This window comes from Bos taurus, unplaced genomic scaffold, assembly GCF_002263795.3.
Source record: "Bos taurus isolate L1 Dominette 01449 registration number 42190680 breed Hereford unplaced genomic scaffold, ARS-UCD2.0 Leftover_ScbfJmS_1336, whole genome shotgun sequence".
Lineage (NCBI taxonomy): Eukaryota > Metazoa > Chordata > Mammalia > Artiodactyla > Bovidae > Bos > Bos taurus.
The window spans coordinates 127,680-145,852 of NW_020190439.1; the positions used below are offsets into that span (position 1 = coordinate 127,680).

The following is an 18,173-nucleotide window of genomic DNA, read 5'->3' on the forward strand; positions in this document are numbered from 1 at the left end:
TCAATTCTTTGGTGCTCAGCCTCCTTTTTAACTTCTCCTTTATCCAGCCCTTCCTTAGAGAAACAGCCTTACGACCAATGACACCATTTAATTAGCTACTATATGTGAAAATATTTAGCGGTGTTCCTGACAATCAGTTGCTTAATTCTAGTTAAATATTGGGTTGTTTTTCTTTTTTCCTAGAGACAGTTGAGTATACAGTTCATATGAAGGACAGCATCCTTCATACTAATGAAGGACAAATTCTTCAGTAAGTGCTGTGATGCTTTTTAGATATTATACAGAGAGACAGCTGCTAATGATTTATATAGAAATCTATTTAGACTGACATCTGCCATATTCCCAATAAAAGCAAAGCACTTACCTAAACCTATGCAATGTTTTAGTAAATGCTTTCTTTGAAATTCTAGAGTACTAAATCAGAAGCCTTTTGCTAAATTAATAACAAGTTGTTGAATCAAAGTAGGACTAACTCAATAATAAATAAGAGAAGAATTTTATTGATTACCACTTAAAAAAATAAAATTACACTCCAGTTGGCATAAATTTTGTAGCTGCTCAGTGAGCACATTTCTTCTCCTGCACATGGCCATGCATTCTGGAGACTGGATGTGATGGAAATGATCCATGCCACTTCTGCATTCCATTAGTAATTCCCAAATTGCTCCTTCATGATCATTCCCCCCTCAACAAGCTGGAGGAAGACAAGCAGGACTAGCCTGGAATTCACATGTTGAAAATAATGATTTTCAACATAATTTAAGTATGTTAAGACAATAAACTTATATTTGAACATTATCTGTTAATCTAGAATAAGAAGCAAGCTAAAAAGGAAAGAAGTTACTTGATTTGTACTTGTATGTGTTCAGATTTATTCACTGATTACTCTTTCCTTTGCACAACAAAGTGAGCAAAATACTGTTTGCAAACATGGCAAATCGAAGTATCCAAATGAAAACATTTACTCCAAAGGGAATGGTTTTGCCTTACAGACAAATTAAAAACCAGCTGTTCCAGCCTTCATGGAAAACATTATACAGCAACCAGTTTGTCCACAAATGAGTCATTTCAATGAATGTAATACATAATACTGCCGGTGGCATTATTTTGATGGGCTAGGTTTATTAAGGTCATTGAGTTAAAAAAAATAAAACATTATGTGTACAATAATTGCAAATTGCTCTACAAAGTATCTTTTAAGTTCAAAAGGAAGGGTTCTTCCTACACTAAGTTGAGTTTCTTGCATTTGCTATTGTAACACAGACATAACACATAGACAGTACAGAATAGTGCATATTAATTTAGGTAAGAGTTTTATAGTTCAAAGCAGAAAATCCAACAGGAGTGCTATTGGCAACAAGCTATCATTATATAAGATAAATTAATGGAAATATAGCCATGTACTCAACAGTTCTGAGTGAACTCCAGGAATGAATAAAGCAGTGTCCAGACTGCTAAAACTTCAGTACTGAATAATTCATTGCTTCATAGAGCTAACCATCTAATAAAGGAGAACAGGTACTAAACAACAAATTATGTTACTGACATTCAGTCCTAATTTTAATAATTTAATTCTGTATTTCCTAAGGTGACTTAAATTACTTCATTTTAATTTGATTCAGTTTAAAAATATGCATTTTTAATTGTGTCATACATGACTATAATAGTTGGGAATGTAACAGTAAACTGAAAAAAAGTATATCTCTGCTCTAATAAAGTTTCAATTTTCATGAGAGGCTGAGAATCCTAAAATTTCAGGTTACATAGACTATTACTAGGTGACTCTCCATGGTTCACAGCTTTGTCATGGTGAGGGGTTTTGCATAGCTGAATGAAGCTATGAGCCAGGCCATGCAGGGTCACTGGTGATTAGTGCTATGAAAGAAAAGAAATGAACTTAGGAGAATGAGAGTGTTATGATATTCAAGAGCAGAATTAGGTAATTATTTAGATATGAGTCAGATATTGAAGGAGCTGCAGGATGTAGAAAATGGGAAGATATTTGGAATGTATTTCCAGACAGACAACACAAGAAGTATTAAAGTTCATGAGGCAGAAGTGTGTTCAGTGAAAAGCAAGTTCAGTAGGGTGAAGAAAGGTATCAGGGGAAGATGAATAGAAGATAGGGAGATAAAGTGTTATGGACTGAATGTGTCCCCACAAATTGATATATTAAACTCCTAACTTCCAATATGATGATACTTAGATATGGGACTTTGAGGAAGTAGGGTTCAGTTCAGTTCAGTTGCTCAGTTGTGTCCTGTAGTCTCTGTGACCCCAGGCACATACCAGACTTCCCTGCCAGTCACCATCTGACACTATATAAGTAAGATGAAGGAAGCAGATGTGATGTAAATTACTGTAGAAAACCCTAACGATGACAAACTCTAAAAAACATGATTTTAAAAACAGAATCTGAAGATAATAAATTGGGACGTGTTGCTAATGCAGTCAAGAACAAGACCAAGAAGATGAATGAGAGGATTTCAAGAGCAAAGAAATGTTTACTTCCTTTTTTAAATCCAAAGTTGGGAACAGAAGGTCTATTTGCAAAATGTACAATGCCCATACATTTCAAAAGAACGATTTTTGACCCATTTTCTATACCTAGAAAAGCATCATTATGTTTTTTTTTTTTTTTTCTTTTTAAAGGACACTCTTAGAAAAACTGGAAAAATCAAGATATGGTATTTTGTATTAAATTCTGCTTAAAGTCAGTTTTAAGCAGTTTCTATTATATAGTAATTTATTTAATTTCTTTCCGTTCAGTTCAGTCACTCAGTAATGTCTGACTCTGCAACCCCATGGACTGTAGCACTCCAAGGCTTCCCTGTTCATCACCAACTCCTGGAGCTTGCTCAAACCCATGTCCATTGAGTCAGTGATGCGCTCCAAGCATCTCATCCTCTGTCATCCTCTGCTCTCCTGCCTTTAGTCTTTCAGAATCAGGGTCTTTTCTAATGAGTCACTTCTTCACATCAGGTAGCCACAGTATTGGAGGTTCAGCTTCAGCATCAGTCCTTCCAATGAATATTCAGGAATGATTTCCTTTAGGATTGACTGGGTTGATCTCCTTGCTGTCCAAGGAACTCTCAAGGGTCTTCTCCAACACCGTAGTTCAATAGCATCAATTCTTTGGTGCTCAGCTTTAAAGTCCAACTCTCGCATCCATACATGCCTACTGGAAGGACCATAGCTTTGACTATACAGTCCCTTGTCAGCAAAGTAATGTCTCAGCTTTTTAATTTGCTGTCTAGGTCTGTCTGACTAATTAGAGTTAGATGATGTCATTAGTCACTCAGTTGTGTCCAACTCTTTGTGACCCTGTGGCCTGTAACCTCTGTCCATGGAAATCTCCAGGCAAGGATATTGGAGTGGGTAGCCTCTCCCTTCAGGGGATATTCCCGACCCAGGGATCGAACCCGGGTCTTCCGCATTGTAGACAAACACTTTACTGTCTGAGCCACAAGGGAAGTCCTATATAAGATTGCAGTACTCACCAAATTTGTCTAAAGATTGAACACAGTCTCTATCAGAGGCCCAACTGGTTCCACTGCAGAAATTGACAAACACAGTCTAAAATTCATGTAGAGTAGCAGGGGACTTAAAAAGCCAAAACAGCCTTAAAAAATAAAAGTTGTTAGACTCATAGCTCCCAGTTTCAGATCTTATTACAAACCATAGTATTCAAAACAGTGTGGTACTTGCATAAAGATAGACACATAGACCAGTGGAATAGGACTGAGAGTCCGGAAATAAAACTTTATATCTGTGGTCAATTGATTTTTAGCAAAGGAATCAACACTGTTCAACTGGGAAAGAATAGTCTTTTCAACAACTGATGCTGGGACAACTGGATAGCCACATGCAATATAATAAAATTGGACTCTTACCTCATGCTATTACACAATCTATCTAGAAGTAGATGTAACATGTAAAAATAAAAACAAACTACAAAACTTTTAGAAGAAAACACAGCGATAAATTTCTGTGACCTCAGATTTCACAGATAATTCTTAGATATGATACCAAAAGTATAAGCAACAAAATAAAAAATTTTAATTAGATTTCATCAAAAATAAAAACACTTCTGCTTCATGAGAAACTATCAAGGGAAGTGAAAAGATAAAAAGAAATTATTTGAAAATTAAATTTATGGTAAGGTACTTTCTTTCTAGGATATGCAGAAACATTACAGTTCAATTAGAAGAAGACAACCCAATTAAAGAATGAGTGAGGAACCTGAATAGATATTTCTATAAAGAAGTTATATGAATGACCAATAAGCACATGAAAAGATGCTCAGCATCATTAACTACCTGGGAAATCCAGACTGAAACCACAATGAGTTTTCTTTCACCTTATACTCACTAATATGGCTATAATCAAAAAGTCAGATTATAAGTGTTAGCAAGGATGTGAGAGTTGGACTGTGAAGAAAGCTGAACACCAAAGAATTGATGCTTTTGAACTGTGGTGTTGGAGAAGACTCTTGAGAGTCCCTTGGACTGCAAGGAGATCCAACCAGTCCATTCTAAAGGAAATCAGTCCTGGGTGTTCATTGGAAGGACTGATGCTAAAGCTGAAACTCCCAATACTCTGGCCACTTCATGCCAAAGTTGGAAAAGACTCTGATGTTGGGAGGGATTGGGGGCAGGAGGAGAAGGAGACGACAGAGGATGAGGTGGCTGGATGGCATCACTGGCTTGATGGACATGAGTTTGAGTGAACTGCAGGAGTTGGTGATGGACAGGGAGGCCTGGAGTGCTGCAATTCATGGGGTCGCAAAGAGTCGAACACGACTGTGCGACTGAACTGGACTGAACTGAAGGATGAGAAGTATCAAACTCCTTATAGACTGCTGGTGGGAATATAAAATGGTATAGCCATACTTGAAAACAATCTGGTGATTTGTGAAACTTTTCCATATGTTACCTTTTTACCCATAAATTCCACACCCTAGTAGATACCTCAGAGAAACTAAAATGCATGTCCACACAGAAATTAGTAGAAAAATATTTATACCAACCTTATTAATAATAGCCAAAAGATGGAAATAACCTGAATTCTATCAGCTTACAAATGGATAAATGAAATGTAGTATATCCACACACTGGAATATTATTTAGTCATAAAAAGTGATGGGTTAGTGATACATGCTACAATATTTATGAATTTTGAAACCATGATGTTAAATGAAAGCAGCTAGTCACAGAATGCCACATAGTATGTGAATTGTCCAGAATGGGTAAATCTATAGAGACAAGAGGAGTTTCCCTGGTGGCTCAGTGGTAAAGAATTCACCTGTAATGCAGGAGACCCAGTTTCGATCCCTGAGTCAGGAAGATCCCCTGGAGAAGAGGACATTGCAACCCACTCCAATATTATTGCCTGGCAAATCCCATGGACAGAAGAGCCTGGCAGCTTTAGTCCAGAAGGTCACAAAGAGTCAGGGAGGCCAAAATGACTAAGCAGAGACATATTCATAGAGACACAAAGCAGGTTAAGGGTTACTTAGGTTTGAGTTGAGGGCTTAATGTGAATATAAGATGGTAATACCTAAAGAGTTCATGGTTTCTTTTTATGGTGATGGAGACTATAAAATTGAGAATAATGATGGTTGTATATTTCTGCCTATATAGTAAAACAGTGAGTTATACCCACTCGGTAAACTGTATGTTATGAGAATTATATTTAAATGAAACCACTATAAAGAAAAATAAAACATTTGGTGAAGAATTGAAGATAGGAAAAAAATTTTTTGAGAAGTTCTCTAATAAAAAGGAATTTAATGGGGCCAGAATTAGATGAAATAACATGGTCAGGGGAAGTTTTGGGTTTTTTTTTTATTTATTTACTTTTTTAAATAAGGAAGCACAACTTGGAGAAAAAGGAGCAAGAAATTTATGGAGGATGTTTAGGTGCTGAAAAGAGCATGTGAGACAATTTAACAAAGACAATGGCTTTATGACAAATATTCTATTAGAAAACTTAGTTACTTCTAATTAAATAAACATTGATTTTGACCCTAAATAACTTGAGCTAATCAAGCCAAGTTTACTACTACTTATTTATGAAACTGGATTTTTTATCTTTTTAGTCCTAAAATCAGTTCCCATTCTATTCCATAATCTGAGAGTTGGATAATGCTATTTAGATTATTTTTACAAATTCTGATCACTCTTTTGGGTCCCCAATTTCAAATATATATATATATATATATATATATATATATATATATATATATATATGTATATTTGGGAGAAGGCAATGGCACCCCACTCCAGTGCTCTTGCCTGGAAAATCCCATGGACAGAGGAGCCTGTTAGGCTGCAATCCATGGGGTCGCTGGGAGTTGAACGCGACTGAGCGACTTCACTTTCACTTTTCACTTTCATGCATTGGAGAAGGAAATGGCAACCCACTCCGGTGTTCTTGCCTGGAGAATCCCAGAGACAGGGGAGCCTGGTGGGCTGCCATCTTTGGGGTCGCACAGAGTCGGACACGACTGAAGTGACTTAGCATAGCATAGCATATATACATATTTATAAATATATAAATATATATATTTATATATATAGTGTTATATATATATAAAACACTCTAGAGTGTTATAAACTCTACTATATATGTGTGTGTGTGTGTGTGTGTGTGCATATATGTATGTACATATATATTCTTTATATCATACAACTCTGTTGTGACTGTGTTTGTTGTTTTGGTTATAATTATTTCAGTTAGCTATAGCATAGGTTTAGGCTTTAAATAATAACTCCAGGTTTTCTGCTGGTATAATCTTATTTACTTCATTAATCTCAGTCTCATTTTTCATACCAATATTTAATTATAATCATACTAACCTGTATCTTGATTGTCTGTAATGATATTAAAATGATACATAGAAAGAACCTCTGCCCTTTGCCCACTGTTCAATATGCTTTACAATTTTGATCACTTTTGTCACATTTTGTGCTTAATATCACATGAAAAATTTTTCTTAGCATGTGTCTACTCAGTAATTTCAGTCAAAATCAATAATTATCTGATAAAAATACACTAATCTAGATACGGTAACCCTCATTTTAAATCAAAATATAGCTTTGACCTTATCAGTGGAGAAAAATAAAAGAACTCATTATCAGTTCCATAAGTCATTCAGTATCTTTACATATTACTTTTGGTTGAGAAAGAAAACTTTAAGTAGTTTGTCATTCCCTGAGAGGTGTAATTATTTAACTCATTAGCAGGAGTCAAACTGACTGCTAAATTTTGGTGAGTCATATCAAATAAGCAAAATCTGAATGTTTTTCTAGTCACTTCTTTCATAATGTCAACTTTGAAAACCAAGAAATAATACAAAACAATGTTTGTAACACTAATGAATGTTCTTCTTGATGCAAAAAGGGTAACCTAAAACACTTCTTATTAAAAAAATTCAGTTCACCCCAGCAGGCTTGAAAACCTGGTGCAATCTGAGTTTTACAAAAACAGTAATATTAAAGTTGTTATTAATCTCTCATCTAGATGACAGAAATTCAGAAGTCCTTGAAATGTTTTCACCTTTAAAAGTGCTACTTTTAAAGCTACTCCTTTTTTTTTTTCAAAATGTATTTCATGTTTCCAAAATCAAATGAAAACCTCAGTTCACTTTTTTCAAGTCTAAAGGCTAATTAAAGGTATGTCAAATATATATTAATACTCAATATTGAGTGCAATTTTGGACATAAAGAATCAGTTAATAATAAATACTTATGTTTGCACTTACAGGAATATGTAAGTTGTTAATATTTACTTTAACTCTTCCTTTTAGTTTCTGAGAATGTACACTATACATACATACACATATACATTCATTTGTACACTGAATGTATTATATCATTTTGATTGACCATAAGACACATAATTTCCCACATTATCTCCTTTCTGATATTTTAATGCTTTAGTAGTAAAGAACCCACCTTGCAGGGAGCGAGCTCCGCCCCTGGCAAAGGTCGTGAGGAAGGAGGCTTGGCATACGCAAAGGCGGGATCAAGCCTCAGGAGTCTCCCTGGAAATTCTCGAGCAATCTACCCCCAAAACTAGAGTCTGCCTACTTTCTGCTTTGTGCTTTCACCTACACCTCTGACTTTACGGGGGGCTGTCCCCCACTACCTCTCTCTGAAAAAAGAGTTAGCTTACAGCTCCAGTTAATAATTCCTGGGTGTGACAGTGTTTCAACCTACAAACTCCTTTGGAAGTCCTCTAGCCTGCCTGAATAGGTTTTTTTCTGGCAACATGTGATTGTTCAGAGCCTCCCAACTGTGAGAGGCAGGAAATGTTCTAAACTGTCTAAACACAGATTCCTTTGAGTAGTTAAAAGATTGATTAGAAATTGTATTGGTGAAGGGTTTTTCACTTGTTGGGCCAATGTTTGCTGCTAAGTCTCCATATCCCTTACCTACTGTGTCCTTGGCGGTGTATTGATTGATATAATGGGTGTATAGAAATGTAAGCAGTTGCCTCAATGTTTGTAACCTTGGACCCTTGAGTTAATTCTTTTCTTGATTGAGCCCACCTCACTTTTGCCCTATAAGAATGCAACTTTCTCCAGTGCTTTTTGGAGGCTGGCGCCTGACTTTAGAATAATCACCTTTAGAGAAAAATAAGTTTCTTAAAATGTTAACAGGCTTCCTGGCCAGAAGATGATGTAAATCACCTAAACTTTTGCATATGATATGTTTGAAAGCCTGGCTTCGATAAGGATCAGGAACTGCTGTCTTTGCATGACTCTACCCCCTTCCCCCATTATCCTCTATGCACAACTTAAGGTATAAAACTACTTTGGAAAATAAAGTATGCCCTTTTGTTCACCGAAATTTGGTCTCCCCATGTTGTTCTTTCTTTCACCTTCTAGCTGAACTTTTCCTCTGAGGCAGGGAAGCTCGTCAAGCCTACTAATTTTGCCTGGGCTTCTAAGATCTGACCTGGGAGGCCTTAGTGTCTCCTCTCCTTCAGGAGAACGGGAGGATGCCTGCGGCCTTCGTAGGTGACATAAATTCCCTGCTTTGGAATTTTATTCAGCCTCTTTTCTTCACTGAATTTCTTCGCTGAGCTATCCTTATTTCACCACTCTTTATATCCTTAATAAACATTTAATTAAGCAGTTGTTTCCTGATCCTCGCCGACGCCGTCCCCGCTTCGAATTCCCTGGATCAGCCGGGGCTGGTCCCCGGCACCACCTGCCAATGCAGGAGACATAGGTTCAATCCTTAGGTCGAGGAGATCCCCTGGAGGAGGGCATGGCAACCACTCCAGTATTCTTGGCTGGAGAATCCCATGGACAGAGGAGCCCGGTGGGCTACGGTCCATGGGGTTGCAAAGAATCGGACACGACTAAAGTGACTTTGCATGCACACATGCATCATTGATGGAGTCTTACATTGCTGGTGGATAGTTAGGCAGTAAGAATAATGCACAATAGTTGTCATTGCTTGGCATTTGGCTTATATTTTCCTCTTTGTATACATACCACAGTGATATAAATATTTAATAATGCTGTTATAAAACAATATTTATTATAGTTTCAAGGTATTTTTTTTTCTTTTTTGTTGATACATAAGATAATGGTGGAGAAGGCAATGGCACCCCACTCCAGTACTCTTGCCTGGAAAATCCCACAGATGGAGGAGCCTGGTAGGCTGTAGTCCATGGGATCGCTAAGAGTCAGTCATGACTGAGCGAGTTCACTTTCACTTTTCACTTTCCTGCATTGGAGAAGGAAATGGCAACCCACTCCAGTGTTCTTGCCTGGAGAATCCCAGGGATGGGGGAGCCTGGTGGGCTGCTGTCTATGGGGTCACACACAGTTGGACACGACTGAAGCAACTTAGCAGCAAGATAATGGTGACTTAGATTCAAACAGTGATACCTTAGGTTTGATAATATACACAATAAATACATGTACACATTGACTTGAATTCATTTCCAAGCATATCTCCCTTCAACCCAATATTGTTGAAAAGCAGTTTGTACTCATTCTATTTCCTCCCTGCCTGTCCACTGTTTAATTTATTGTTTGACTTTTGTTCCCATCATTGAATAACCCTTTCTGGAAAAACGTAATCGATGACTTCTGAATATTTAGTTATCACCCTTGGCATCCTTGCTGAAATTCACATCTTTGACTGATTTTTTTTCTTGAAATATTTTTCTCCCTTATCCCTTTGGGATTTTCCTTAATTTTATACAGTATTAGTTGCCATTATTTCTTAGTCTTATACATTGGGATTTCTTCCTTAAGACACTTAAATCTTGCTATTTCCAACAGTTTTATATTCAATTTTCTTCTCACTCAAGAAATGGTATTAACTTCATTTTAATTTTATCTAAGAATATGATTTCAACCATTGTGTTTGCCAATAATTCCCAAATCAATACAGTTTTCCCAGACATCTCTTTGAGAGTCAAAATGTATCCAACATTTTATTATGTTCCCTTGATAATTTCGTACCCATATCAAACTCCAAATATCCAATAATGAATTATAACTATTTACATGTTATTTAAAATTTTTTTCTAGGAAATATTCTTTGATCTTCATATTCAAACTGTATCTCATCCTGGTTTCTATACGTTTATCTACACCATAATCTGCATTGTTTCTTGCATTAAGAATCAGGAACACAAGCAGGAACACAACACTTTATTTCTTTATATCTTCACATTAAATTAACAAAAATCCCTTCTACCAATCAGAATGGCCATCATCAAAAAGTCCTCAAGCAATGAATGCTGGAGAGGGTGTGGTGAGAAAGGACTCCTTCTACACTCTTGGTGGGAATGTAAATTGGTACAGCCACTATGCAGAAGAGTAAGGAGGTTCTTTTAAAAACTAAAAATAGAGTTACCACATGATCCAGCAATCTCACTTCTTAGCATATATCCAGAGAAAAACATGGTCTGAAAGGATACATGCACCCCAATATTCATTGGAGCACTATTTACAGTAGCCAAGACATGGAAGCAACCTAAATGTCCATAAACAGAGGCATGGATAAAGAAGATGTGATACATATATACAATGGAATATTACTCAGATATTAAAAAGAATGAAATAATGCCTTTTGCATCATGGATGGACCTAGAGATTGTCTTACTGACTGAAGTAAGTTAGAGAAGTAGAAATACCATACGATATCCCTTATATGTAGAATCTTAAATGATACAGATGAACTAATTTACAAAGCAGATACAGACTCACAGACTTACAGAAAGAATTTATGGTTTCCAGGGAGGGAAGGATGGGGGAAAGGTATAGTCAGGGAGTTTGGAATTGACACATGCACACTACTATATTTAAAATGAGTAAGCTGCAAGGACCTACTGTATAACACAATGAATTCTACCCAATGCTGTGTAATAACCTATAGAGGAAAACACTGACAAAGAATAAACGTATGTATAACTGAATCACTGCTGTACACCTGAAACTAACACAACATTGTTCATCAGCTATACTCCAAAGTAAAATAAAATTTTAAAAAGCTATGTTTAGGATCAGCAAATTCTGCCTTCTAAATACATCTCTGAACCTCTCGCCTTTCATTCCTTCTGCTACTTTATTAATTTAGGTCTCTTCCAAAATAGTTCACTATTAGAAAGACCCCTGTCGTAGTGTTCCTTCTGAAATTTATTCTTTAATCCTTCCTTAATATTGCTTCAAAAGTGATCATTTGGAGGAAAAATAAATCCTGATTATTTTTCTCTCTTAATGAAACCCCCTTAATAGCTCCCTCTTCTCTTCCAGAACAAGTCTAAACAACCTAGCATGTTTCTTGATAAGTTTGATGATTATAATACAATACTGTTGACTCTATTCACCTTACTATGCATTACATCTCTAGGACTTATTTACTACTCATTGCAAGTTTGTATCCTTAAACAACATTTGTCCTATCCCCCCGACCCCCATCCCCTAGTAACCACCATTTTACTCTCTTTTTATTTTCCACATATAAGTGGTATCATACATCATTTGTCTTTCTCTATCTGAGTAGGTCTTAATTATTCCAGCCACTAAAAACAAATGAAAATTTTATGACATGATAAAGAAGCTAATTATTGCTATGTTGTCAATCATAGTAAATACGTATCAAATCAATGTGTTTTACAGCTTGAATTTACATAATGTTATATGTCAAATACATTTCAGTTTTAAACAATAAATAAACATCCTAACATGCTATAACCTGGCCTTGATTACATCACCAGGGTTATCTCCAGCTATACCTTACATTCAAATTGAATTATTCAACAGTTCTAATCTTTTCTAACTGCCAGCTGCTCTCTCCTATCCTTTTCTAATGGTCATTACCTTTTATTTCCTTCCTAGAAAATTCCCATTTATCTTTAAAATGTAGGTCATAAATGACGAAAGATGTTCCCTGACGCTCTTACTGTTGTACTAAAGAAATTGTACTGTTTGTTTGTGTATCTGTCTTTGCAGCTAGCCTGTGGGTGTCTTGAGGGGGAAACAAATGTTTCCTCATTCATCTCTATGTCTGCATTTCTGTGCACAAGTCCCAGAACTTAATTGGAGCTTCATCCATGTTTACTAAATGACTAGTGAGAAAACAGTGAATAAATATACAAATAAACTAAAAACTGAATAGATAAACAGCTTTTCAAAATTAAAATTAAGAATAATTCTATTCCTTGTAAGCCTGACTTTGTTATGTAGTGGATAAGATACATCCTAGGTGTTAGCGTCACTGATGTTTTCAGCCTGTAAAATGTACCTTTATCTGTCTCTTTCCTGTTCTGTGCTAAGTTGTACTGTTATTAGAGAAACATGATTGAAAATATCAAAAAGAGGAGGACATTAGAAAGCAAGTTAAGGGTGCTCCCTGGCTGTCCAGTGATTAAGACTTTGCCTTCTAATACAAGGAGTACAGGTTTGATCCCTGGTTGGGGAGCTAATATCCACATGCCTGGAGGCCAAAAAAACCAAAACATAAAACAGAAGTAATGTTGTTACAAATTCAATAAAGACTTAAAAAAAAAGTTAAATGTTCTGAAACAGAAGATTTTAAGGTAAAGTTTGTAGTTGCCTAGAAAGATTTATTAATGAATGAGATGTAGGGGGGTCTGTGGACTTTCTGAAATTGTACACAGAAGGTGAACTGCATGTGAAAGGAAAGAATCCAAAGACAAAATAAGGAATTGTGTGACAAATGATGCTTGCTTATAAGTATGGCTCTAGAAATTCTGCTACTAAAATGAATCAATACACTAAAACAGAAAACTTCACCAAAATCTGCTCTAATTATTTGATACTACAGAGGAAAACACTCCAAAACTTACTTGACTCATATAATTGATTTTCGCTTTGCTGTGTGAATTAATAGGACTCCCGTGGACATCTCTTGCCTTGAGGCCTTAATGCAGTTGCCATTCAACACTGGAAGGTTAGAATCGGTTGAATCCTCACCTGGTCTGCTCATCCAGTGAGAATTATTCCCGTTGCTAGGAGACTGGAAGATCAGCTGTTGATCATTGCATCAAAGAGAGGAGGACATTACTGCATGATGACTGGGTTAAGAATATGATAAAAGCACCCACCCCATGTGCAAATGTCTCAGGACAGGATACAGAAGTTGCCAATCCAGTCAAGGATACACCTGAAATAAGCAAAGCATCCTTCTCCACTCTATTCTATTTATCAAGGCAGTCACAGGACCCTCCTAATGGTTGTTTTTGTTGTTTTAAATAAGAAGACAGCTTCTTATCTCTTGATGGAGGAGGGGCAACATCACATTGCAGAGCTGTACATTATATAGTATATTTAATGTGTATACTATACATTCTCTAAGGTGGTCCTGTTTCATTGTTCTTACATAATTTATCCTGTTTAATTATTACAAATATTCACCAGCTATTATAAATAGTTGTTGAATCAACTATAGGAAAATTTTTTAAAAATCCAATATGTTGCTTGGTCAAAGGAATGCTAATGTACTTGGCAAATTGGAGCTATATTAAAACTCAGTTAATTCTTCACCATTGAAATCATTAATAGGGCATAGCAAATGTAATCAAAAATTCTTTTAATGTTCTTTAACATTAATTGAAAGTGTCCCTCTTTTCTCAGCAAACAACCACAAGTTCATCTGGTGAATAAACACATCGTAAATGATGTCTGTTAAAATGACTTAATCATTGATGTACCATCATCATCACTTCCAAAATGTTCTAAGGTTTTTGAGGCATAAATTGCCACATGTGCTTTAAAAAATACTGTGTTCCTTTTATGACTGTATCAGGATATTTCTACTCTATATCATTTCTGGGGGGAAATTTCTATCATCCTAAAAAAATAATTAGTCCATTTTGACATACATCTTTAGAAATATTCAGAATTGTTCAATAGAAAAGTTTGTCTTGAAACACCTGTAGTTGTTTTCCTATTAAAGTATTTTAAAGGAATATTTAGCCCTTAATAAGAATATTAGTCATAATATCCTTCCCTCTTTTTCCTTCTCACAGCCAAAATAGCAAAAATATTTAAATCAGTGATGCTTTTAAAAATAAAATAAATGTCTTCATGATATAAGGAAAAGTAACTGTAATAAAAAGACAGTGATGGGACTTCCTTTGTGGCCCAGGGGTTCAAATCTGCCTACCAGTGCAGGGGACATGGGTCTCATCCCTGGTCTGGGAAGATCCCACATGCCGGAGAGCAACTAGCCTGTGCACCACAGCTACTGACCCAAGCTCTAGAGCCTGCGAGTTACAGCTACTGAAGCCTGTGGGCCTAGAGCCTGTGCTCCACAACAAGAGAACAGTTCCCACTCAGGACAGCTAGAGAGAATCGAGCACAGCAATGCAGACCCAGCTCAGACAAAAATAAACAACAACAACAAAAAACTTAGTGACAAATTGAAAACATGCTTGCAGCACACGACAAAAACATTCATTTTTGTGAGCAGAATTTACAGGGCTCCAAATAAAAAGTAAAAGTGGATACATTAGGTATGAAACTTAATTTTGTTTATAAGATTAAATCTTAGGCTCTGTTTCCTCTAGGGAAGTCTGGGGACTCGCAAAGAGTAGAAATGGGTGGAGGAGACGGTACTAGGGGTGGGGTGGGTGCACAGTCAGTATTGTAAGACCTTTAGCGGAACCCTTAGACTAGGGTTAGAGGTCATGGTCCACCAACAGGAAACCTGTCAGCAGTCCTCGCCAGAGTGTGGTGAGTCCGGGACAGAGGCCTTCTCCATGCGCTATCCAGGCCCTCAGGGCAGGTGCGTGAGATGGGGGCCCAGGACAGTTTGGGGACAGTGTCCAACAGAGCCACAGAGCCCTCGCCACGGGTGACAGGCCAGATCCAGGCCACAAAGCAGTAGAAGTGAAAGTGAAAGTCTCAGTCGTGTCCAACTCTTTGTGATCCCATGGACTATACAGTCCATGGTGTTCTCCAGGCCAGAATGCTAGATTGGGTAGCCTTTCCCTTCTCCAGGGGATCTTTCCAACACAAAACCATGAACCTCTCCCCAGTCCCTGCCTCCATGACCTATAAGCTGCAGAGGACGATACGAGCATGGTCCCCGGAGCCCTGGGCATCTGGAGGATATGACCCTGGCTACTAAGGGAAGAGTTTCCCAGCTCCTGTCTCTCTGTTCATGTTTCCACACTTGGTCCAGCATTGATCGGTTGTCCACCCTGAGGAGGTGGCACGAGGTTAGGTTGGTGTGCAGGAAATCTTACAATGTCATTTCAGGCTTGCCTCTGTGGTTGGGACCTCTCTCAAAGAGCGTGATTACTGTGAACCAGGGATTAACCCGATTGGAAATTGCTACAAGTGTGTCTCTGCAGCTTAAATGAACAGCCTGAGGCCTGCCTGGGTCCTGGGCACCAGGCACCCAGAGAGAAGAAAGTTGGATGAGGTCTGGGACCCGGCTCTGAGGTGCTCCCAGCTGAGACCTGCACTTTCAGCCAGGGCAGGGCACTGGACAGAGGACCCTGTCTGGGTGCCGGATACCCTGCCCTGCCCAGGACCCCCTCCTCCTGGCCTGGGCCTGGACCCCAGAGGTAGAGGGTGGTGCCTGGGACCTGATGCTTTCTTGTCAGAACTGAGAGTAGCGTTTGTTTTGGGGGGAGGTTTACAGCAACATTAGGGCTTCCCTCATAGCTCTACTGGTAAAGAACCTGTCTGCAGTGCAGGGGACCTGGGTTTGATCCTTGGCTTAGGCAGGTCCCCTGGAGAAGGAAATGGCAACCCACTCCAGTACTCTTGCCTGGAGAATCCCATGAACAGAGGATCCCGGCAGGCTACAGTCCATGGGGCCACAAAAGTCGGACTTGACTTAGTGACTAAACCACCACCACCACCACAAGAACATCATGACCTAACCATGACCTGACCTCAAGAACAAAGACTCTGACCCCAGAAGTAAGCAGGCCACTCCCTCAGCTTTCCTAGAAAAGTGCTTTGCTGAAAGTTTTCTGAGTGCTCAGCTTTGTTTGTTTGTTTGTCTTTTCTCCTTGTGTGGCCCTGCAGGAAGGCTTTCTCTGCTCCAGGCTCCTGATTCTTGGTGTTGTTTGGCCTCACTGTGTGTTAGGAGCACAGACTTGTGATCAGTACCAATATGAGATTCTAATCAAGAATAGAATCTCTTTTTATTCTCAATGTGTTAGATTTGTCCCTCCTCAGCCCGAAATGTTCACTCTCAACTATATTTGGGGACAGAACATTCTCACTCATATAAATTATTTTCTTAATCAAAGAGGAATGTGTGAGCCTGAGATTCAATCTTTGAAATAAAATGTTTACTCTGAAAAGCCAAACGTGTGCATAGAATCACAGTAGCAGTTGGACAGTTGCAGTTGGACTCATCCTGTGCAGAGTCCAGTTAATTCTGAAGGTTCTGTGATGTGTGGTCACCACAGTAATGTGGTGATACACATTACGAATTCTGAACCCAGTGCCAGTTGGTTCATGTATGGTGGCAAAGGAGAAATGGATAACTTGAACTGTTGTTTTGGAGGTAGGTTCCCACTGATCCTCTGAAGGCTGTTCCTTCAAATAGGCTGGTTAACTTTACTGATGAATTTTCCTCATCTTTTAAAAAATTTTTTTCCATCACTCTAATTTATCTACAGAGTTATAAATGTGTTTTATAGTCTTGTTTTATTCCTTAAATTATATTTTGATTCTCCTGTCAGCTGGCTGCCTTAAACATCTTCCTAAATTTCCAATTTCCCAATGCTAGTTTTGTATACATTCTTACCAGAGAACAGATGGAAAGAACTAACAGAGGAGAACCATGATGTCTCCCCAACATCGGACATTATAGCAAAAGGGAATTACATCTCAACTCTTGTCAAATGTTGCTGCCCAAATCTACAAACACTAGCAGTGTAAATCCAGAGACTTAAAAAGGAAAGAAACTGGGATTTACTGGTGGGATTCTCAAGGGCTGATGTGGGCTGGATCATTGTTTGGCTGTTGCCGAGGAGTTTAGTGAGATGGCATAGCGCTGTCGGGTTAGTAGGATGAACATTTGGTCACTGAGGGAAGGAGTCTGTCTGTTGATCCTCAAGGAGAATCTAGGGTTAGAGTCTCCAGGCTGTGAGGATGGAGATGATTTTCAAAAAGAATATGGGGCTCTGTTGTCTTCCACTACAGGGTCTAGAGCATGACAAGAAGTTGATAGAGTCAGAATTTTAGTGGGGGAAGATTGAACTCCTGCCCATTCTTAGCTAGCACTTGGTCCAGGCTGCTCAAATAAGAGTTCAGTTCAGCTGTGAGACTGAGCATCTGAGACTTAATTTAGCCACCAAAGCCCAGCTCAGATGTCCACCTCCCCAGTTAACTCACATTAACTGCTCATCCAGACTTGGTCAAGTTAAAGGGAAGCTAATTCTTGGTAGAGCCATCATGTGACCTTTGGTTTAGAAGGTTCTGGGCTCTGAGCCAACTTGTTGGCCAAACAGACGACTGGTCACTTAGCAAGGTGAACTGGGCTTTGGGAAGGCTGCTCGTGAGATGGTTGAGTGTGTGAAGAAGCTTTGGAGGATGGACAGAGTTGGAATCCTGTGGTCTTTCTGAGGGGCTTTGCTCAGGAAGCCCAGGATCAGGAACTGAAATATTTTGGATCAGGAACTGAAATATAGAGACGAGTGCTAGGAAGATT

The 18,173-nt window shown here is 38.2% G+C and overlaps 1 protein-coding gene across 12 annotated transcripts in view; it reads left to right on the forward strand.

Moving 5' to 3' along the window:
- The window catches only part of LOC783947 (uncharacterized), a 109,088-nt gene that overhangs the window by 1,325 nt on the left and 89,590 nt on the right, over window positions 1-18,173 (forward strand). The window lies entirely within an intron of this gene.